Genomic DNA, 23,893 nt, shown 5'->3' on the forward strand with positions numbered 1-23,893 from the left:
GTTTTAATGGTTCATGGACATGCACACCATACTCAGCAGGGTTATAGTGTGGTGCCACCCTAAATGAATGTCATCACCACTTGTGGGTTGATATTATCCAACACCCTATCTGTATTGTATGGTCATGCTAGGAACTTGTTCAGAGCATGTGAGCATGTCATGAGCTACTGATTACTATAGCGCCCATTCCACACCATTTCCCACAGGTACACTGGCTGTCCTACACTTCCCAGCTTGCTTAAGGTACGATAGCTGTTGTACATACATAACGCACATATCCTGTGGGACATGGTTGTATATACAGGCATGTCCAACTGTCATGTACCAGTGCTACTGCCTGTCTATATGAGGGATATGTCGTACATGTGGCAATAGAGCAATTGTCTCATGTACACATTCAATGCTCACCTCCCAACATACGGCACTACAGCCTGTGGGGGATGCATGTCTGCAGCCGTGCTGGGCCCATAGCTCTCAGGTGTACCTCATTACGGGGAACGTACCTCATTTGGGGTTCTAAAAGGTGCATGTTCCTCAAGGTTCCATATTGGAACGGTCTGTCACACATTCATTGTTGTACATAGTTTACCTGCTAGTCATGGCGAAATAGATGAGAATCATATTAATTCATTAGAATATCTATTTTATACGTAAGACCAGCCTATTTTAGCCATCATATGCCCTTCCTAGTTGACGCTGTTAGTAAGCCAGTTGTAAGTGTTCCACGTTTCGCCCATTTGTCACACGGTATGAGGGCTAATGTTCCTCATTTTGGGGACAGGAGGCTGACAGCTATGGCTGGGGGTAATGCTGTCGCCATCCCTGACTGCACCTGACAGTCATTTGGGGATGTGTAACATTCGCAACACACCCCACCCATCACATAGTCTCACATGATCTACACCACTGGCCACACCTACGAGGACAACCTGTGCAGTACGTCTCCATACTCACTGTAGGCACCAGAGGTAGCCCCCATCATGGAAGACAACATCACCAGCTTATAGCCCACAGACTCATGTGTGCCCACCACATACAGCCAAAAGTGAGTTATAACATTCACAACACACCAGTTATAGCTGACTCTGCAGGGTGTCACACTGTAGTTCCACACAGCAGGCTACACAAGGCATTAGTCGCTTACATCTTGCTGTCAGGTAACTGCTTCTGCAACATAACCTATGCACCCATGCCACACCTCACCAGGTATGATATGTCTGTCATTCGCCATGTTAGTGTGACTGCCCTGTGATGCCACTTCACAGACTACGTGTGCAGGGACATGCAATAGCTCACCAGTCTTATAGCCCTGAGGGTGTGGGCCTAGCCCTGGGGAGCATTTTGCATTCGTCCGGACACAATACCACTGTATAATGACCGACTGTGTCACTTCAACAGTTGCCTATGCTCCTATTGTCATTCCACAGGCATGTGGTATCTGTCCGCTATGACTGTCCTGGTCAAACACAATGCTGTGGCACAGATGACTTGCACCTGTCGGCCCTGGGAGTACAGCTCACATGTAAGGCTCTTGCTGCTTCTATACTGCCTGTCTTGCACAGTTTCCAATAACTGTCACCGGCAGGGTGGTAACTGGCATGCGCGACATGGGGTCATGTGATACATTGCTTGCATCTTCCTCTGTGATGCACGCAGGCAAGGCACACCTTATAATGCACCACTTAAACATCTCTGCAGTGACTGGGACCTGCCTCTAGGCTCTGCAGAGCACATCTGCAATGACAGGTTATAGACAGACCATACCTTTCAGGCACATACCTGGACCGGCACACCCACAGCTGAGGGGTTCCCATATCCCACTATGTTTTGCACACATCCTGGTAAGTTGCTTAGCACAATGCATCAGAGGTGCTCCACGTGCAGCTAACTGTATCCGGGACCGCTATACACATCGTAACAAGTGACAGAGTCAACATCATACCCCACGGGTAACATACCTTCTATGGTGGTATAGTGGACAGTGGGCCACAGCTACTACTGATGTGTGACTTGACACTACCCCACACTTCACTGGGATAGCCACTCATGTACCGACACATCCATGAGTCATACCCTCCGCTCTGCTGGATCAACCCATACACACCACCTCCAAGACCTACATTACCCTTGGCATGAACACTACCACCATGTGACTGGTGTTACACACCTGGGGTTATCCCCTCATTGGTGGATTCCGAACATATGCTAATCTACCTTGTTAGCCACATCCCGGCAACACACCCATCACAGCATACACAGTACATGTGTACTACAACACCTACTACAGAATTCTGCTGACAGCAGTTGTTAACATCATGACACCCGTGCAGATGGACAATGCACATACAAATGCTGACACATATCCCAGTGCACTTAATTAGCATGTACACAACTGCATGGATCATGCTATTTCGCACAGAGCCATGATGGTACACACCAGATAACAAACGCCACTCTGGTGGTCATGTTCCACGGACATATGATGTACAACAACAGGTGTAGGCTGTTGCACAGTGGTGTACATTCCCATGTGTGGGGTGGATCACTGGTCAGCCGTGGTGGGGCCACAGGGTCCCTCATCACATACTCCAAGACTAGCTACGTAAACATAACTGCCACACATTCCGGGGTGTACCACCAGGCATTATGGTGGTATGTCAGTATTCGATGGCAACACCCACATCTGCTGTCACATACAACAGTCACTCAGGAACATTGCAGACCCAGGTATTGTTGGCAACATGCTGGAGGATGGATTCAATGCTGACAGTACACCCTCTCACTCACTACAGGGCCGCAATCCATACATGAACATTGTGGTGTCCCTGTGGTCACACCTACACAGTACTGACCTACACTCTATATGTCCTGGGACATTGGCCCCATGTCACCTTCCAACATCCCAGGCTGTGATGTCCACTAACGTCTGAATTACATGTCTCCCCACTAGGCCATCATGTGCAGTAATAGCCTTGTTTCAGACATTGTAGACCTTGAATGGCACACAGCAGCATTTATCACACTACAAACAAGTGGCACCGCATTGCACGAGTGGGACTATAGTCCTACACACCTGACTGAACTGTTCTGCATGGCTATGGGGCACATCATCAAGGACGTCATTATCAGAGACATTGTTCGGCTCCCGTCCTCTGCTGCCACCCGGGTTGGGCTTGTTAAGGCCAGAGCATGGCCCCTACACATGGTGGACTCCTTTCATACAGTTACCAGGGCAGTTGCTGATGGTACGGGAGTCCACACATCCTCCTTTCATTGCCTTTCAGCACCATTCCCCATTCTGGTATTGACAACATACACATCCACCTGCACATCGTACCCTGTGTCTCAGGATGTTATGCTATGTGGCTCATGGACAGGACACACAGTGAGGCCAGCATACCATAGTACCTACTACATGTCAGGTACATTTGGCATACCACGGTCCTCAGTCATAGGGCCCCTCATGTTCAGTATATGCTTCCCTGCAGAACAGGCTGGCACAGGGGACTTTCCCTGCCTAGCTTTCAAACCCCTACATACCAAGCGCCATGATTGCTTCACCAGTTGATACTGACTCCAACCATACGAGTGTCGCTGTGACAGATACATAATATGACTATTATGGCATCAAGCTGCATGACACAAGGTGCATGCACATCACCTTTGCATTACACCATTCACCCACTGACTATCACATGGATGGTAGTCCCCTACATACATATCACATTGTACATGTTTGCAGTACACACATATGTTGCACCCACTCCTGTGGTTACCGTATTGCCACTGTGGCGTGGATATCCTCCTACGTGGCCACACCTATCTGTACTGGGTGTGTAACTGGTACATAGGCACCCACTGTACCTCTGAACTCAAGACATCTACACACATTCAAGAGTACACCACCCCATTTAGGGTGTACCTTACACAACAGCTACAGCTCTACATGCCACAACATTAAGACGCCATGACGTTTACTGAGCTCCGACAGTTTAAATATGTGGCTGCACTACCGACACCACATCTGTACACATTTGCATACTACATACTCAGGGGTAACCTCTGCTGATCAGACAGGGTCCATGTCCACAACATTATTGATGGATATACTCCTCATACGCAAGATAAGCAGAGGCCACTGTGAGCAACATGCTCATGGATATGTGCACACACGTCACAATGAGTGGGATGTGCTTCTGGGTTACATTCCCAAACCGGACACTCACCATGCTGTGGAACTTAAGTCCTATGTACATCACGCAGGGACACTCAGTAGCACTGTTCATGTGATACCTCCCTTGGTGGTTGGGAGACACATGCAGGCCTGGGATCACTGCAGTGGCTGTACTGTGCAGTGGTGCAGGTGACACCTGGCTCTGCTCTTCACAGGACACTACCCTGGAGAGGTGCCACTAGTGTGAACAGTGTAGTTGTGCTTACACATGGCATTGCCAGACTGCATAGTACCCCAATATGCACCTGTGCAGCTATTACATGTCCTTTGTGCATGGTTACTTGGTAGCCCTTCCATTTAGATTAGCTATCATGCTATTACTATGTCCCATACCTACAGGCCATATGTATCCTGTTATTGTACATACCAATAGACGATACCTGTGGTATGCATGATATGCCTGTTATGCTGTGTAGAATATCTGTCATATCTACCTATAATACTATACATTACACATATTACACATAGTATCCCATAATGCAAAGCATACTTGCTCAGCGGGACCACCTTACATATGTCATTAACGTTATATGCCCATACACATGCTGTGACAGTATATCAACATATACTATCCCCTGCTATGGCACGTCCTTGTTGGACATACCCTACCACTGATGGCGGGTTGTATGGCATTGTTCTGTTTAATGGCCTCATGTAGCATCCCTTGTGGTGTCTGTGCTGTGTACCTTGTGTCCCACTGCTGGACGCACAGATTCTACAAGCGTTAGTATGCTCAGCAAGACATCACTACATAAATACCTTTCCCCACGTTATGCATTGCAGACACGTTTAATTAATGCAAACCAGGCTATACATACAGTAAAACTAATTAATACAGATCATGCTATACATAACCTTACATATCGGGCGTTCTACATACCTTGTTGTCATTACGTTGTTTCTATCTCTCTCACAGTGTTTCAACTGTTATTCAGTATGAGCATACGGTTTGAATGTCTGGCAAGTCATCCTTATATACGTCGATACCTGAAACATGTGGATTCTTCCCACCAATTGGTGTTCCTGAGTGACTAATTACTTGCATATCAGCTGTGCAGCTACTCCGTTCGCCAATTACGCGGCGACAGTGGGGTATAATTGGATTCTCCACTTGGGCGTTGCCTATTTGCCCTACCTTCGGGGAGACAGTCTGTATTGTGTTTTGTTATGTGTAACTGCAACTGCTATGCATGGAGACAAGTATAGTTTGGATTCATGTCCCCCGTGGATTGTGTGTGACAGGTAGAGTATTTGGTTCAACATGTGGGTGTGCCTGTCATCTGGACATCTGATAACGGAGTATTGCAATCAAAACCTGTAACATGGCTGTTTGTTCCATTATACAACGCCTGCAATTTTGCATGTCGCCTTTAATTGTGTCTCTCACACGGTATGTTGAGGGTTCTGCAGATGTAATTGACTGACTGGATGTTTGTGCTGCTATTACAGTTTGTATTGCTTTAGTTTCTAGTGTGGGAGATGTTGGTGGTTGTACGTAACATATACGGTTTGTGGGCCTTGCATTTCTACATAATCCGTATATATGTGTGTGGGCTCCGTCCCTAATTAGAGAGCTAACAATTAGTAGACTTATGTTACGGGATTGTACGTTGGGCCGTTGTTAATTGGTTTCTATATCGTCTGCAGGTGAGCTTGCTATTTGTATACCTCCGTAATTGCAGCGATATATCAGGGGATATGTGTAAGTGACAGCTATCTCTTGTATTTCTGTCCCAGATATTTGCAGTCATTGTGGTTGTGTTGTTAAAAGAGCCTGCTTGCCATGGGTTGCCACCTTTTCATATGGTCATTGTTGGACACTTGCGGGACACAAAGCAGTGTTTACAGGCCAACACGTAGCCATGGTTAGTACACAGGTAGCACATACTTTTATCCTCACTACATACCTATTGTTGTGTGACTTTGGCTACTTATCATATTGCATGTAACATTTAAGTTTCTTACACACAGGTATAACTATTAAATATGACTGTTACATTATATATGGGGCATATTTATGTCCTACCATCTCGGACATTTGTCCTTTGTACTGTTTTATGTCAGGACACACCTGCCCAGGGTGGGGCTGTCCCTCCTACTGTGGTACAGGTAGTAACCGTATGCCTAGGGCTAGCTATACCCACACCTACCATACTGATCTGCCTCTGACTTGGCACCAACATACACATGTTGCGGATACATACACACATTACAGTCACACAGAAACGCACACGGCACCCTCAACGCACACTTACACAGACTACGGCACTCACAGACACAGTTGAACACAGTACCTACGTGGACCGTGACACCGGTAGCGGTGACTAACTGTCCCTTCATATCATCATACTATTACTCACGGATGTACTGTTCCGGTACTGTGCTCTATCGGTCTTTCTGCCTCATGGTTACGCATGTCGGTATGTTACACATTCCATGGTTGGCGGTATGCTATTTATTTGTACCTCCAAGATGTTATGAATGTCATTGAACTATCTATTATATTTGCAGATATCGCTGAATCCATCTATATCACCATATATCCCTCTATTGCCTTTTCTATCTGTATTATATATATGCATATGTGTACATATATATATATATATATATATATATATATATATATATATATCTATATATATATATATATATATATATATATATATATATATATATATATATATATATATATATATATATATATATATATATATATATATATATAGATATACATATCTGGCGGGGAACGTGACAGGCACACAGCACCACCATATGCTGTAAGACTCATGTACTGTTCAGGTGTTGGCATTCCGTGTTCCACTGGCTGTTGTGTTTACAATGTTTGAGGGCTGCCTATGTAGGAGTCACACATTGGGCCACCTATACATTACAATTTACAGGTGGTCATGTTTGTGTGCCATCCATTTTACTGTGTGTGCAGGTGGAGAGGTGTCAGTCCATAGGGTCCTACATGGTCAGAGTATGTGCTATACGTTCCCTCTTTGCCAAGGCGTAGGCATATTGGGCACACCTCCGTCTGCCTACTGGGGCTGGCACAGTGTGTTCATGGTCTGAATCCCTCTGTGCCTGTACTGGCCTTGGCAATTGCGGTGGGCTATGAGGGCCTTCACCATTTTGTCCTTGCTGCAGCTGCTTCCGCAGGATCATATTATGTAGCATGGCACATACTATGACGATGTGGGCACATGTGCCTGGAGAGTACTCTCCCTATCAACCTACATGGCATGCCTGGAGAGTATCCTCCCTATCAACCTACATGGTTTCTCCCAAAATATTCTATCTCCCACTAGAACGGGAAATGCTCAGCAAAAAGAGAGTATCATTGACTGGATTCTTACCAACAAGGGTACAAATAACTATACCGCAGGGACCCTTCCCAACGACCTTAGTGACCACCTTATTACTTATATCAGAAAGCTTAAATGCCCACCTACTAACACCCCCCACAACCAGACTAATTAGAAATAACAAGAAATTTATCCCTAACCAATTTCTTGCAGAACTCAAATCTTGTAACTGGTCCATCCTAAAAACTTTATCCCTAGATGAAAGCGTGTCATATTTCAACGACACATTCCTTAAGATACTTGACTCCCACGCCCCAAAGCGAATAATCAGAATCAAGGAACGAATCGCACCTTGGTTAACAGGTGATACCAAAACTAAAATTAAACTCCGGGACCAGGCCTGGAACAAATGGAGAGCTACCAAAACTCCCCCAGATCGCATTAAGTTTCAACAGCTTAGAAACTCAGCAAAAGCTGCCATTACTACAGATAAAAAACGATATTTCTGTCACCTCCAGGATAAACATCAGCATAACCCAAAGAAATTTTGGGCTGGATTTAATACCCTCCTCCATCCTGGCAAATCTACCACCCCCACCCCTGAGAAACTCATTGGGAAAGATCCAGCAGAAATAGCCAACACCTTTAACTCTTTTTTTACTGCGACCATTCAGTCCCTAGCCAGTCAACTCTCCTCCACTCCCCCACCGGTAACTCTAACTAATGACCCAGATCACCCCTCCTTTAACTTACAACCAATATCTACCTCCTATATTCGTTCCCTTCTGAAAAAGCTCAAACCAACCACCCTGGAGGCTGACCAACTCCCAGCCGAATACCTACAAATTGCATCAGATGCCACAGCCTACCCCATATCAATATTGATTAACAAAACCATAGCTGAAGCTACCATTCCCTCTATCTGGAAAATCTCCTATATCATCCCTCTTCACAAAGGAGGGACCTCCACGGATACATCCAACTACAGACCCATTGCAATACTGTCTCCACTAGCCAAAATTATGGAACAGTGTGTTCACAAACAGCTCATAAACCACCTTACCCTTAATAGTCTATTGTCTAATACCCAGCATGGTTTTCGCCCCCATCATAGCACAACCACTGCCCTTCTCTCCTTTGTTGACTCAGTCAATAACAACCGCAACAACAAACTAATATCCTCCGCTCTCTTTCTTGATCTATCAAAAGCCTTCGACATGGTCAATCACCAACACCTGCTCCACACCCTGGAAACCCTGCATCTTAGCAACCTTACTATTAGCTGGTTTAATGCTTACCTCTCTGCTAGAAAACAAGCCGTCCAGTGGCAAAACAGGCTTTCAGACCTACTCCCAAATAACATCGGTGTTCCCCAGGGCTCTATACTCGGTCCCCTTCTCTTCTCTGTCTTCATAAATGATCTTCACTCAGTCATCCCCAAAGCCTCCTGCATTCAATATGCAGATGACTCCACCCTGATCTGCTCTGACATCTCTCTCACCAAACTCCAAGATACAACCCAGTATTGCTTTACTATAGTTGAAAAATGTTTCTCAGAATTAAAACTCTTACTAAATCCTACTAAAACCAAGTTACTGCTATTTTTTCCCTCTGCATCTACCTCCCAAGGTAATGAACCTCCAAATGCTAATAACCCAACCTTCCATGTGGTTTCCACCAATGGAACCATCATAGAGCCTGTCTCCTACACCAAACTACTCGATGTAACCATTGACCACAAGCTTAAATTTGATATGCACATCAGCCTAACCATTAAGTCTGTTAACAAGAAACTCGGCTCCATGTATAGAATAAAAAACTTTTTAACCCCACACACCAAACTAACTATAGCTCGCACTCATCTCCTCTCCACCCTCCTATATGCCTCCCCAATATTTTCATTCCTCAACAAAAGAGAGCTCAATAAACTCTCTACAGCTTATAACCATATAGCCAGATTCATAACAGGTATGCCTTATCGAACCCACCACTGCCTAAACCTAAAGGCACTTGAATGGTTAGAACTGCCCAACATTCTCAAAATCAACCAACTCACTGAGGCATTTAAGATAATTAACCAACCAGACAAAACCCCCTCACTGAGTAAAATACTTACCCCTACTCCAACCTAACCTGCCTCAGATCATCTAAAAGTGTCCAGGTACAGACCGTCAAATCTAACAACTCTGGAGGCGATGCTCTCTACGCCAATTCCATTGGTAAGCTATGGAAGTCCCTCCCAACCAGCCTAAGACTCATGACCTCTCTTAATCAATTCAAAAAACACCTCAAAGAATTCCTTAAGTCCCACTGGCTATGCCCCTGTACCAAACCTGACTAACAACAAAAGTCCGGGACCATCTAAGCCTTGTTCCATCCCAGAACTAACAACGTCCCTCTAGGCTGTACTATGTAACCTTGCAGACTACCTAAATAAGCTCTGTGCCTGTTAATTTACAGTATGCAAAGCCAACTGGTATTTTTATTCTCTATTTAACTGTATGTAAAACCAATTGTTATTTTTTATTGTCTTTTATGTTAAATAATACTTTACTTCTGTACCTATATGAATTGTACCTTCTCTTCTTCTTGGAGCTTTTCTCCCCGGGCCTCTACTGAAAAAGGACATGTATCCAGCTAGACTAGCCCGGTAAACAAATGTAAAATAAATAAAATAAAATACTGCAAGGCTCCACCAGATGTATCCAAGCACCGGAACCATGATTTCAGCATCCCGAACACACGCTCTATGATGACTCTGGTTTGTGCGTGTGCCTCATTATGGCGTTCTTGCATGGGTGTGTGTGCATTTCTGATGGGAGTCATCATCCACGGCTCCAGTGCATAGCCAGCATCCCCCATGAGATGGCCATCTGGGATGTCCCCCCTGACAAATACCTGATACAGCTGTGAGGCATGCCAGATATGGGAGTCATGGTAGCTTCCAGGGCTGCCAGCACACACATCCATGATAATGCCCTGGGCATTGCACATGACCTGGCAGTTGATGGAGTGGAATCCCTTGCGGTTTATGTAGCGCCTACCCTGCTCACCAGGTGGTGACTTGATTTGTATGTGCGTGCAGTCTATCGCACCCAGTACCTCCGGGTATTGTGCCACACGGTGGAAGTGGCGCATATTGCTGGCCAACTCCTCCTGAGTTCTGGGGAAGTATATCTGCTCATTGACATGTGGTAACATGGCATCCAGGAACTGGTGTAGTACCCTGGATGCTGATGCCTGTGAGATACCCATTATATCTCCAGTTGGCTTTTGAAAGGTACCTGTGGCCAGTATTTGCAGGCTTACACATACCTTCGTGTCCACTGGTATGGTTTCCCCTCTGTTGTTTCTGGTTCTCAGGCGTGGCCGGCACAGATCCACTATTTGCTGTAAGATGTCCCTGTCCACCCTGTAACGCTCTACTATCTCCAGGTCATGTAGCCCCTGGTATGTTACCCTTGGTCTGAACACTCTCCTTCTCCTCCGAGGCCTGCGGTGGTTGTTGGCATCATCCTCCACAAAGTACAGTTTTGTACCTACCATAAATGTAGATGTCCGAACTGGATAGCATCTGCAGTCATAACAACTGGGTTGTCCTGTCGTCAGGCAGCCCTTCAGTCGGCCGGATTCCAAAGTCTGGGTCCGGCTTCGGCTGATGTCGCACTTCACCTGACGTCATCTCTGTTGGTCTTCAGGTATAAAGGCATCAGCCGACGCCATTTTCCTCAGTGTTTCTTGCCCCAGATGCCAGTAGCCCTCTTGAAGGCTAAAAATTTTGGATAAATGCCAATGTTTCCAAAAGGATAGTGGTAAACACAAAAAATAAGCATGTATGTACATATATACAACAAATACACCATAAAAGACTCCCCCCCACCAGCTAGCTATTAGGAGGGTAAACACCCTAGGAGTACCACAGAGGGGAAGGAGGGAGGGTAATCCTGACTGCAGATGCTATCCAGTTCGGACATCTACATTTATGGTAGGTACAAAACTGTACTATGTCCTTCATGGATGCATCTGCAGTCATAACAACTGGGTAGAATACCATAGCCAACTAGGGGAGGAGGAAGAAACTAGATTATGGTGTGTTTAGGATCCCTTGCAGTACAGCAGTGGCAAACCCTGCTCGGGATCTGGAATATAGAGGCAAATTATAATGCTTGGCAAATGTATGCACGGAGGTCCAAGTATCCGCCTCAATAATGTCTTTGGTTGCCACTCCTCGTAAAAAGGCTGTGGTAGTGGCTGTTGCCCTTGTAGAATGAGGTCTTATGTTCTGTGGAATTGGTTTTCCATGGAAGGAGTAACAGAACCGTATGCAATTTCCTATCCATTTGGAGATTGTCTGTTTGGAAATAGCTTTTCCTTCCCTTCCTGTTGCATAGGCTACAAAAAGCTGATCAGTTTTTCTGCTACTTTTTGTTCTGTCCAGGTAGTAGCGTAGCTGTCTATGTACATCCAAGGTATGCAGTATTCTTTCCCCTCTGTTTTGTGGGTTGGGAAAGAAGGTAGGTAGGTGGATTGCCTGGTTTAAAGACACTCTGGATACCACCTTAGGCATAAATGTAGGATTAGTCCTCATGGACACTCTATCTTGATGGAAGATTAGGAAGGGTTGTACTGCCATTAGGGCCTGAGTTCAGAAACCCTCCTGGCTGAGGTTATTGCCAGTAGGAAGGCGGTTTTCCACGATAGATGCTGTAGGTCTGCTGTTGCTGCTGGCTCAAAGGGTGATAGTGTCAACTTTTCTAGCACAAAGTTCAAGTCCCAAGCTGGTAATGGTGGTTTCCTTGGAGGTTTTACATTCTTGATTCCTCTGAGGAACTGTCTGAGTAATGGGTGTGAAAAAACAGATGGATCAAAGCTGTATTCTGCTGATATAGCTGATGCATGTATCTTGATGGAGGAGTAGGACAGGCCTGAATGTAGAAGTTCTGCCAGATACTCCAGAATGTTAGGCATATCTATGTTTGACACATCTTTTCCTCTTTCAGTACTCCAAATGACAAACCTTTTCCATTTTCCTGCATAGTTCCTTCTTGTTGAAGGTCTGCGGGCTTCAAGAATAATGTCTTTAACTCTTTGGGAAAGTTCTGGATTAGCTGCTGCTATGTGATGTTCCATGCAGTCAGTTGCAACGTTTTTAGGTTTGGATGCATGATGCTGTAGTTGTTCTGAGTTAACATCAAAGGCATCAGGGGTATTGGCCACATATTGTTCTGAGACATGCTCCTGAGCAGTGGGTACCAGTGTTGTCTTGGCCAGTTTGGAGCTATTAGGATTATCCTTGGACGTTCTTCCTTGATTTTTAGTAGTACCTTGTGTATCAAGGGAAGAGGTGGGAATGCATATGCTGTTAGGCCTTTCCAGCTGAAGGAGAGCGAATCCACTTTCCATGCTAGTGGGTGGAATGTCCTTGTGCAGAACTTTTTGAGCTGGTGATTGAGAGGGGAAGCAAATAGATCTATCTGAGGTATTCCCCATTTCTTTGAGATGGTCTTGAAGATGTCCGGATGTAGCATCCACTCGTGGACATCCGATGTGGTTCTGCTTAGTATGTCTGCTAGAGTATTTTCTTTTCCCGGTACAAATATTGCCTGTATCTGGATGTTGTAGCTGAGTGCCAGGTTCCACAGCTCCAAAGTCATTCTGCATAGGGGGTATGAATGAGTGCCTCCCTGTTTGTTGATGTACCACATGACTGTGGTGTTGTCTGTCCTTATCATCAACTGGCCCTCTTTGAGAAATGGTCTGAAGTTTTGGATTGCCAGTTTTACTGCCAGCATTTCTTTTAGGTTGATGTGCAGGTGAAGTTGATCCTGCGTCCACAATCCTTGCACGCATTTGTCCAGCATGTGGGCCCCCATCCTAGGTCTGAAGCGTCTGTTGTGATGGTCTGGCTTGCTTGACATCTGCGAAAGGGTAGCCCTGGGTTTGACTGGCATGCTTGAGCCCACCATAGGAACTCCTGTTTTAAGCATGGAATTAGTGGAATTTCTGTTTCTAGGCTGTGCCTGTGTTGGGACCATAAATTCTTTAGGTACCACTGTAGTTTTCTCATATGTAGTCTGGCAAGTGGGACCAAGATTATGCATGATGCCATGAAGCCCAAGGCCTGCAGTACTTTTCTTGCTGTTAACTTGTTCTGTTTTGTTAGTGCCAAGAAGTAAAGAGGGAGTTCTCTGTTTTTCTGCAGTTAGGAAAGCCATTTGTTTTACTGTGTCCAATTCCGCGCCCAAGAATGTCCTTGTCTGGGATGGTATCAGCCTTGACTTTTGTAAATTGACTGTGTATCCCAGTGCTTGTAGCAAGTAAATGACCCTTTGTAAATCTGTTGTCAACTTGCTTTTGTTGTCCCCTTGTAGCAGGCAGTCGTCCAGGTATGGGTAAATTTGAATTCCATGTAGTCTGTAGTGGGCTATTACTGTTTCCAGGCATTTTGTGAATACTCTGGGCAGTAGATAAGCCAAAGGGCAATGCTGAGAATTGATAATGCTCTGATCCTGCAAGAAATCTGAGGTATCTTCTGCAGATTGGTCGAATGGGGACGTGCAGGTATGCCTCCTTGAGATCTAGAGTTACCAGCCAACACTCCTTGCCCAGCATGGGAAGAAGTTGCTGTAGGGTCAGCATTTTGAATTTTGGGACAATGATGTATGTATTTAAGGTGGACAGGTCGAGAATAGGTCTCCAACTTTTTCCTTTCTTGGAACTAGGAATAGTCTTGAGTAGAATCCCTTTCCTTGTTCTGTTGTTGGCACTCTTTCCACAGCTCTCATGTTTGCTAACTGCATTATCTGTTGTAGAGCCTCTGTTTTTGATTTGGAGGTAGATTTGGCATTCCTCTTTTGACTGGTAAAGTGTGGAAGTGGAACCGGTAACCTTGATCTATGGTTTGTAAAATCCACTTGTCTTTTGTGATACAGTGCCAGTTCTTTGAAAATAAGGTTAATTTGCTGCCTAATGGAGCTGCTATTTGTTCCCTGGTAGGCGGTTTTAGAGTTAAGTCACTGTGGCTGTGTTGTTGTTGTGGCAGTGGTTGTGTCTGTGCCTCTGTTGTTACCTTGCCACTGTCGTCCTCTGTAGGCACCTCCTCTGGATTGGTTTCTGCCTCTGGAACGTCTATTCCTGCCCCTTTGGGATCTTGTGGAGTCAGGAAAGGACCAATTTTTGGCAGGCCAGTTCCTGCTAAACCTTGGGGGTTGGACCTGCAAGAAATCTTTAACCGTTTGAACAGATTTTGCCTTTTCTTCCATTTTCTTCATTACCTGCTGGGCAGGTGTACCAAACAAGCTGGTCTTATCCATAGGAGCATCTAATAACTTGGCTTTAACATGATCCGGTAAAGCTTGTTCCTTTAGCCATGCATGCCGTCTTATCACTGTGGCAGTCATGGCTGATCTAAATGAAGCCTCCAGTGCATCATAGCCACATTTTAAGGAATGGTTACTAACCTGTTGTATGTTATTTACCATTTCTAATACATATTTCTTATCAATTGATTCATCAGAGGATAGCTTTTTTGTTAACTGATCAAGCATAAACTCTTGGTATTGTATCATGTGAAACTGACAGTTTAAAGCTCTAGCTGAGAGAGTAGCTGAAGTATAAACCTTTTTGCCCCATCTGTCTAAAGACCTGGCTTCCCTTTCAGAAGGAATAGGGTTTTTAGCTGTGGTCGTGGCTACTGCCTTGGGACCCTGGGATATAGTTTCGGGGTCTGCAAGTGGGGCCTTGTAAAGGTGGTGATGAGTGTCTGGTACCCTGTAAAATCTGTCTGGTTTGGCAGGGGCTGGAGGTAAAGAATCTGGTGCAGAGCAGACATCATTGAAGGCATCATCCACTACAGAGAGCACAGGAGGTATAGCTAAGGGCCTGTGTTGTGGAAGGTGCAGAAAGGTTCTAAGTCTTTTTCTGGAGTCTGAGAAATCCTGCTGCTGCCATTGGAACTGCTCTCGCATGGCATGTAAGGTCTCCCCAAAGGAAAATTCTTCTGGTGGGGAGGCAGCTGGAATGGATTCTTCAACATCTGAGTCTTCAAAATTGGAGAAAGGAGCCTCTGGCTGGTCTGTTATGTCTGATTCATCAGCAGAATCATCAGAGGACACAGGCTCGGGGGGCTCTGCCCTAGGTCTCTTCTCTGGGGGCTGAGAGGCCCTGTCTGGGTGAGATTGAGATCCCCTAATTAATGAAATTAAATCTTCTGCCAGGGTAAGCATTTGTGAACTAGAAGAGGGCCGTGTTGTAGGGGGTTTAGCAGGCACTGTTCTAGTAGTTTTGGCTGCTTTGGCCCTGGCAAAGGCCTTAATGGACATGGCTGCTGGAGGCCTAGCAGCACCACGTGCTGGGGTAGACACATCCAAGGGAATGGTGTCTGATAAGTCAGTGGCAACCACCGTAGTGGATAAAATTTCTGAGGCCGATTCAAGAGAAGAAGCAGGGGCCTCAGTGGTAGTGATAGATTCTGCTGTATTTTGATCAGCTTTCTCGGTTTCGGCTGAAACCGAGACACTCGGTTTGCTTAACCATGGTTTCGGCGAAACCGCGGACCAGTGTCGGTCTTTATCTTTGCGTTTTTAGCAGTTTGGGTAGTCGGAGGATCCGGCGGCATAATATCGCAAAATCAGAACCGAAAAACTGTTCAGCAAACTCCGACCGACGCCTAAGCGTTCGTCGGTTGAAAGAAGCACAGGCCGAACAGGCTGCTACGTCGTGGTCTGGGCCTAAACAAGGCAGACAGTAAGAGTGGAAATCCTTATGAGGTATTTGTTTCCCACAGGTTAAACAATTATTAACTTTTTCTGACATCGGCTGAGGCAAGAAAGAGTCCCCAATGGGGTACTTAGCTTTAGAAGTCTTCGAAGTAGTATTCGGTAGAAGTAATCTCTGGATCCGACCGACCGGCACTTGCGAACAGCTTCTGCTTGAGCCACGGCAAGAAAGACTGGGGAAAATGGCGTCGCTGATGCCTTTATACCCGAAGACCAACAGAGATGACGTCGGGTGAAGTGCGACATCAGCCGAAGCCGGACCCGGACTTTGGAATCCGGCCGACTGAAGGGCTGCCTGACGACAGGACAACCCAGTTGTTATGACTGCAGATGCATCCATGAAGGACATCACCATCAGTCTCTAACACATGCTGATGAATCACAGCTATGGCAGCTCCCAACATGTACATTTTAAATGTTCCCCATGTGTTTACACCTATGGTGCAGTGTTTGGGAATACACAGGTGTGTGTTGGGTGCTTTCACACTTAATACTATTGTGCTGTGAACACCGATGATGTCATAGGGTGTGTATGTACGTTCGTAGCTACAGGTTATGTTATGTGTTTTACTGCTGGAACTACTACTTTGGTGCTTTGGTGTTGAATTACATTTGCCTGCAGTGGATTACCTCTTGACCTTCCCTTTACATTTCTGCACGTTGCACCTACCATTTTCTGGCGTGAATCCTGCAGCCTACTTTCATTTGTACTTTCCTGGACCTGGCGTATCTTGCGTTATATGTGCTACTGCCGGTCTGCTGTCAGTTTGCTTTGCTCCGCTGTGTCAGGTCTCCTATCTTTGCAATCCAATACCTCCCCTCCTTTCTTTGCATTCACATGCCTCCTTTATCCTGTTTTGCAGGTTTCTGCAAGCGGACTTGTCAGCTGCCGTCGATTGGCCTTCGTGGGTTGATTGGTGTTGATTGCTCATTAGTACTCCAATTACCCTACTTCTGCATTTCCTTCTTTTCTTCCCCTGACCTTCCTGTTTCTGCTATTGTTTGTGGCGCGTGCGTCCGATTACTGGGTTTTGGGCATGTTTTCATCCTCGTACACATGCGCTTTTGGCCACCATGTGTGCTCTCAGCTAAACGATTCCTCCCCACCCCTATCCTGCAGCTTTGCTTAGCAACGGACAGGCCAGATTTGCAATGCTCCAATGTGCTTAGTGCTACGGTGGCACACCCCTCTGCTGATGTCATGTATCTCCTCTGAGCCACTCCTCGGTGTTATACCGCTGCGCCGTATGGTACCACCTTCCTCCGGTGGGACATTTGTGATTCAGTATTATCTGCCTCATTTGCATGGCATTAACTACTAATTCATAGTTACCGCGCCAAACACTATCGCAAGCCCTTAGCAACCCTTGCACCTTGGTTGTGGTGTTCCATGCCTACCATTGTGTATTATGCTGTAAACCTGATTTCTATTACATTGCGATTTTATGACATTTTTATATTATTTCTTTATGTTACAGCTTCCGCACACATGCCCTGCGGTTGTGCTGTGCGTTACTGTGGACATGACATTAAATGTTGTTATTTACGTGTTGTGCATCTTTTCTTATGCCATTGGCTGTATATTTCGCCACTGGCATATGTTAACGTTGTGATACCTGGGTCTGGCCCTCTTCCATAGCTCCGATGTTCTGTTTGGGAAAATGTAAACCGTGTTTTTTGGTTTACATTTCCGTGGGCTTACGCTACGCCTGCACCACTTCATGAATCGCTATATGCCTTCATTTGCATGGTGCGACACTGCACATGGGGTGATCTGCATACCTACGCCGGGGGCTGCGCAGATCTGGTGTACGCCGGTAGTGCATGTGGAATTGGATCGTACCTGAATCGCTCGGCGGCCATATTTGGCGTTATAACGCCTACGCTATGCACGCGCCTGGCGCAAGCTTCATTGTGTATACTAGAACTAAGTGTTCATGAAACACTTACTAGAATGAGGCAAATGTTGTGGGGCTGTGAACCATATCTTGCCTCTTCAGCCACAGTTTCAGGTAAACAATTTGTTTTTCCTAGGTGTGAATACATCTTAAATTTGTACATAGTATTAGAGAAGGGAATGCACCCAGCACAGCAGGAATGTAGTGAAGAAATGGGAAACTACAACCTGTAATATACTGGCAGGTCTGTAGCAAAGTAATGTACTGAAGGTATATAGATATTTCAGAGTAGCTATTAGATAAATTGCTACCCTGGACAGTACCCAAACTGGCATCCCTTCTAGCTGTAGCTGAGGAGCACAACAGCTTTTTCAGTCTTTGCAACATTCACAACATCTATTCACTTTATCACTTCTACAGTTGTTGAAATGAATGAATATAATGCTGAATTGCGATGTTCACATCAATACACTTCCTCAGGGGCCAACCAGATTGCACTTCCTGACAGCTTGTACCTAGCCATAGCTACAGTTCTAGAAAATTTCTATGAGCAAGTCTTTTTTGGAGTTTGGGAAACAAACTGTAGACTGTTGTGAAAGATGTACAGTATATAAGAAAGACCACAACAGGACACACTGTACTGAAGGCTGTCTGCCTTCAATGCAAGTCTTAATTGGGGCATTGGATAGCTTTCTCAACACAAATGATAATAATACTAAAGGAAGGAAGAAAAAAATGCATATTTTTTGGGAAGGCAAATATTCTTGATAATAGCCTACAGAAAATTCTTCATTATTAATCTGCTCATCTTTGTCCCTCAAAGAAGAACTGTACTACCTGAGCTAAGCCAGATATATAAGGTGAGAACAACTGTGTGCAAAAATGCACCAGTATAAAACATGTGCTGTACCTTTAATAAGGCCCACATGCTGTCTTAAGCAGAAAAAAAGCTCCAGTGAAGGACCATATCTAAACATACAGTGTTACTTGGACCAGTAACAGGCACCCTTTTATTATAGCTTTGGTCTGCAGGACGGAAGATGTAGGATGGACACTGTGAAATTGTTTCCAGGCAGGAGTCAACTAATGCTGTTCAGTTACTTCTGTCCAAGATAAGAAAAAGAAGTTATGTACTTACCATAACGTTCCATGAAAGTTGTTCATCTCACCTTTTTGTTCTTATACGTGGGTTCGGAGCCGATTCCTCGGCTCCGAGTCGGCTGCTTTTCAAGCTCAAACTTTCAGAGAAGCTCGAGACCCAGTATATATCCCATGATGCTCTACTGTGAACCCCAGATCTAGTACGCTGCACCCGAAGACAGCCTAAAAAAAATTCAGCACTGCAGTACCTACCTATCTAGGTACCTACAGATTTGCAGAAAGGAAAAAAACAGTCTGTCTTAAGAAGACAGGCTGACAAGACCAATCGATCCACCAAGGCAACGATCTTTCTCACCAGGAGGGGGAAGGTGGGAGGGAATGTAAGAACAGAAAGGCGAGATGAACAACTCACATGGAACGTTATTTTAAGGACATAACTTCTTCATGTGAAGTTGTTCTATCTCGCCGTTTTGTTCTCACACGTGGGTAGCGTCCCAAGCACCCTAATCCTGGGTGGCTCAAGGGAGAACATTCCTGAGCACAGTGGAAGCAAAGGAAGCCCTGTCCCTAGAGGCCCTGTCCACTTTGTAATGAGTGATAAAAGTGTGAGGTTTGACCAAATAGCAGCCGCACAGATGATATCCAAGGGTAAACAAGCTGCATGAGCTAACGAAGTAGAAACAGCCCGGGTAGAGTGGGCTTTGACATTAGTCGGTAATGGCTGGTTAGTGGAGGAATAAATTAATTTAATGCAATCAGAAAGCCACTTAGATAATGTGATTTTTGATACCGCAGAACCTTTCTTGTTCTCTGCGTAAGAGACAAAGAGTTGATCAGATTGCCTGAAGTCTTTCGTTCCATCCAAGTAGAATCTCAATTGTCTGTGAACATCAAGCTTGTGTAACTTTTAGTTATGTACTTACCGTAACTTCGGATGTATGGGATCCATCTCGCCTACATTCATAACTGATGGGTTCGGAGCCGATCCATCGGCTCCGGCTCGGCCACTATATAGTAGAACGAAGTCTCTAATTGGCTGGGCTACCCCTTATCCCAGAATGCACCACGCCTGCTTCCCCAGATCTTGTTTGTTCGCTTTTATATACCTACATCCAGGCACAGAAACATACCAACAACTGTAAAAACTAAAGTCCTTCAAGAGAAAAAACTCAGTAAGTAGCAACATTTCCTCTAAATCCAATGGGAAGGGGGAAGGAGGCGGGTACGTATGAATGTAGGCGAGATGGATCCCATACATCCGAAGTTATGATAAGTACATAACTAAAAGATGTAATGGGATCCTATCTCGCCTACATTCATAACTGATGGGACAGCATCCCTAACACCTAAATCCCAGGTGGCTCATTGGAAAACACTCCTGAGAACTGTGGAACCAAAGGAAGCTCTACCTCGAGAAGCCACATCTATCTTGTAATGAGAAATAAAGGTGTGCGGAGAAGTCCAGGTAGCGGCCGCACAGATATCATCTATCGATAATTTGGAGTGGAATGCTACAGAAGTAGCCATTGCCCTGGTAGAATGAGCCTTGACTGGGAATGGTAGTTCTTTGCCGGACTGTGAATAGATGAAGGAGATGCAATCTTTAATCCATTTGGCTATGGTGGTTTTAGCCACCGGTTGACCCAACCTATTTTCCGCAAAGGACACAAACAGCTGATCTGACTTTCGTGTCTGATTGGTCCTACTTAAATAAAAATGCAGTTGTCTGTGAACATCCAACTGATGGAAGATATATTCTGCGCTATTGGAGAATTTGGGAAAAAACACAGGGAGCTCCAAGGATTGTTGAATGCATAAGGGGGATGCTACCTTGGGCAAGAAAGAGGGATTTAACTTGAGAGACACTCTGTCTTTGTGAAAAATCAAATAAGGGGGATTAGAACAGAGAGCCTGAAGCTCTGAGACCCGCTTGGCAGAGGTTATTGCCACCAAAAAGGCGGTTTTCCAAGATAGAAATTTTATATCACAAGTAGCTGCTGGTTCAAAGGGACGGGCAGTTAAAGAAGCTAGAACCATATTCAGATCCCAAGGGGGCACAGGATGGGCTATTGGGGCAAGGAGCCACGCTCCTTTAAGGAAAGATTTGCAAAGCCTGTTTGCCATTAAGGAAGGCTCAAAGGAGGCATGAAAATTAGAGATAGCCGCCAGTTGGACTTTTATTGTGGAAACTGAAGAGCCCAAATAAAACAAAGAAGCCAGGAATTCTAAAACCTGAGGTACTGGGGCAGTAAGGGGATCTATACCTCGTTGCTGGGCCCAAATAGCAAACCTCTTCCACTTGCTGGAATACAGTTTAATAGTGGAACTTTTGTGAGAAGAGGATAAAATGTGGATGACGTCTGGAGAAAGAGAGTTATCTCTGACTAAGGTTGGAAGTGGAGTAACCAGGCGACCAACCTCAAGGACCTGAGGGATGGATGAGACTGTCCCAACTGATGAGTTAACAGGTCGGGCACCAGGTCCAGAAACCATGGGCCGTCCACCGCATACCTCAGAAGGAAGGGGAACCAAACCTGATGAGGCCAGTGTGGAGCGATCAAAATCATGTCGCTTCCTAGATAAATCACCTTCTGTATCACCTTCAGGAGAAGGGGAACCGGAGGGAAAGCGTAAAGTAGACCGGGGGGCCAACTGTGAGCTAGAGCGTCCCTGGGAATCTGCCCTTGAGAGGGAGTCAGAGTGAAGAACTCCCTGCATTTCACATTGTGAGGGCTGGCGAACAAGTCGCAACAAGGGAGGCCCCACTTGGCGAAAATGTTTGCAGCCACCCTGTCGTTGAGGGACCACTCGTGGGGCAACAGGAGAGTCCTGTTCAGCCTGTCTGCAATCACATTGGATTTCCCCGGAATGTGCGTTGCCACTAGGAAACGCTGGGTAGAAATCGCCCAATGCCACACTCTCATGGCCTCTCAGCAAAGAGGGTAGGACCTGGTTCCGCCTTGCTTGTTTATGTACCAGACTACCGACATGTTGTCAGATAGGATCGCAATAGTACCCTGGGGAAGAACATGATGAAGTGCTTGCAACACCAGTGGCACCGCTCTCATTTCCAGGATATTGATATGTAAGTGCGTTTCGTGAGCCTGCCACGTACCTTGGACAGACCTGTCCAGATAATGCCCCCCCACCCTATTTGGGAGGCGTCCGTGGTCACCGTGGCGACGGGAGGCTGAAGGGCAAAGGGTCGCCCCTGGTCCAGGTTGGACCGAAGCAGCCACCAACGTAGGTCCCGACGGCAAGTTTCCGTAATCTGGACCAAATGGTTCAAGGGGAGATCCTGAAAGGACCATTGAACCGACAGTAGCCATTGCAGCACCCGCATGTGCAGCCTGGCTAAGGGGACTAGAAGAATAGTCGAGGCCATCGTGCCCAATATCTGCAGAATCAGTCTGGCCTGAACTCGTGATCTGGGTAACAAGGTTTGAACCTGAGACTGCAGGACCTGAATCCTTTCTACCGGCAAGAATGCTCGCATTCTTCTTGTGTCTAACTCTGCGCCTATAAAGGTAATACGCTGAGACGGCTGCAGCACAGATTTTCCCCAACTGAACGTGATTCCTAGTGAATGACCCAAACTGACTGTGGTCATAAGCGCCCGAACTAATAGATGCTTGGTGGTGGCATTAAGGAGCCAGTCATCTAGATAGGGAAACACTTGGAATCCTAGACTTCTCAAGTGAGCTGTCACTACTGCCAGGCACTTGGTGAACACCCTGGGGGCTGTGGTGAGACCAAAGGGCAGTGCTCGGAATTGGAAATGACTGGTTCCCAGGCGGAAGCGTAAGTGACTCCTGGACTCTTGACTTATCAGGATGTGATAGTAAGCGTCCTTGAGATCTATGGAGCACATCCAGACATCCTTCTCCAATAATGGGAGAATGGACTGAAGGGTGACCATTCGGAATTTGGATTTTTTTACAAAGCGATTCAATGATTTGAGGTCCAAAATGGGCCTTAAGTCCCCTGTCTTTTTTGGCACCAAAAATAGTCTTGAGTAAGTTCCTGATCCGATCTGGTCGGCGGGGACAGGCTGGATGACTCCTTTTCTTAGCAGCTTTGAGACCTCGACCGCTGCTTGATCCCGCTGACTGGGTGGCACATCCGGGATTTTCCTGATAGGAAGACGGGGCTTTATGAAAGGGATGAGATAGCCTCTGGTTATGGTTCGGAGCACCCACTGATCCTTGGTGATAGATTCCCAAGCCTGTGGGTGTTCTGCAAAGCAACCCCCGACTGGCTCCGGAGATGCTCAGTCGGGCCACGTCTCGGGGACTGTGAGCGTAGGATGGACCACGAAAGGAATCGCGGTCTCCAGAGTTGCGGGGGCCTCTGCCGCCCCTGGGGCGGCGTCTTCCTGAATCCCCCCCGCCTCTAGAGGGGGGATCACTCGGTGGAGTAGGGAAAGACCTTTGAGATTTTCTGAACCACATTTTCCCTCCTCTCTGGGCCTTGGGGTGAGGTCTAGAGGGAGCAGAAACATGGGCCCCCACGGCAGTCAAGGTCTTTCCCTCCTGCTCGCATCGAGTCAGTGTGTCCTTCACCTTGGGTCCAAAC

At 46.0% G+C, this 23,893-nt stretch overlaps 1 protein-coding gene across 1 annotated transcript in view; it reads right to left on the minus strand.

Annotated features, from left to right (window-relative positions):
* The window catches only part of FPGT (fucose-1-phosphate guanylyltransferase), a 279,232-nt gene that overhangs the window by 2,165 nt on the left and 253,174 nt on the right, over nucleotides 1–23,893 (minus strand). The window lies entirely within an intron of this gene.

Source organism: Protopterus annectens, chromosome 10.part0 (assembly GCF_019279795.1).
Source record: "Protopterus annectens isolate FY-2018-M chromosome 10.part0, PAN1.0, whole genome shotgun sequence".
NCBI lineage: Eukaryota > Metazoa > Chordata > Ceratodontiformes > Protopteridae > Protopterus > Protopterus annectens.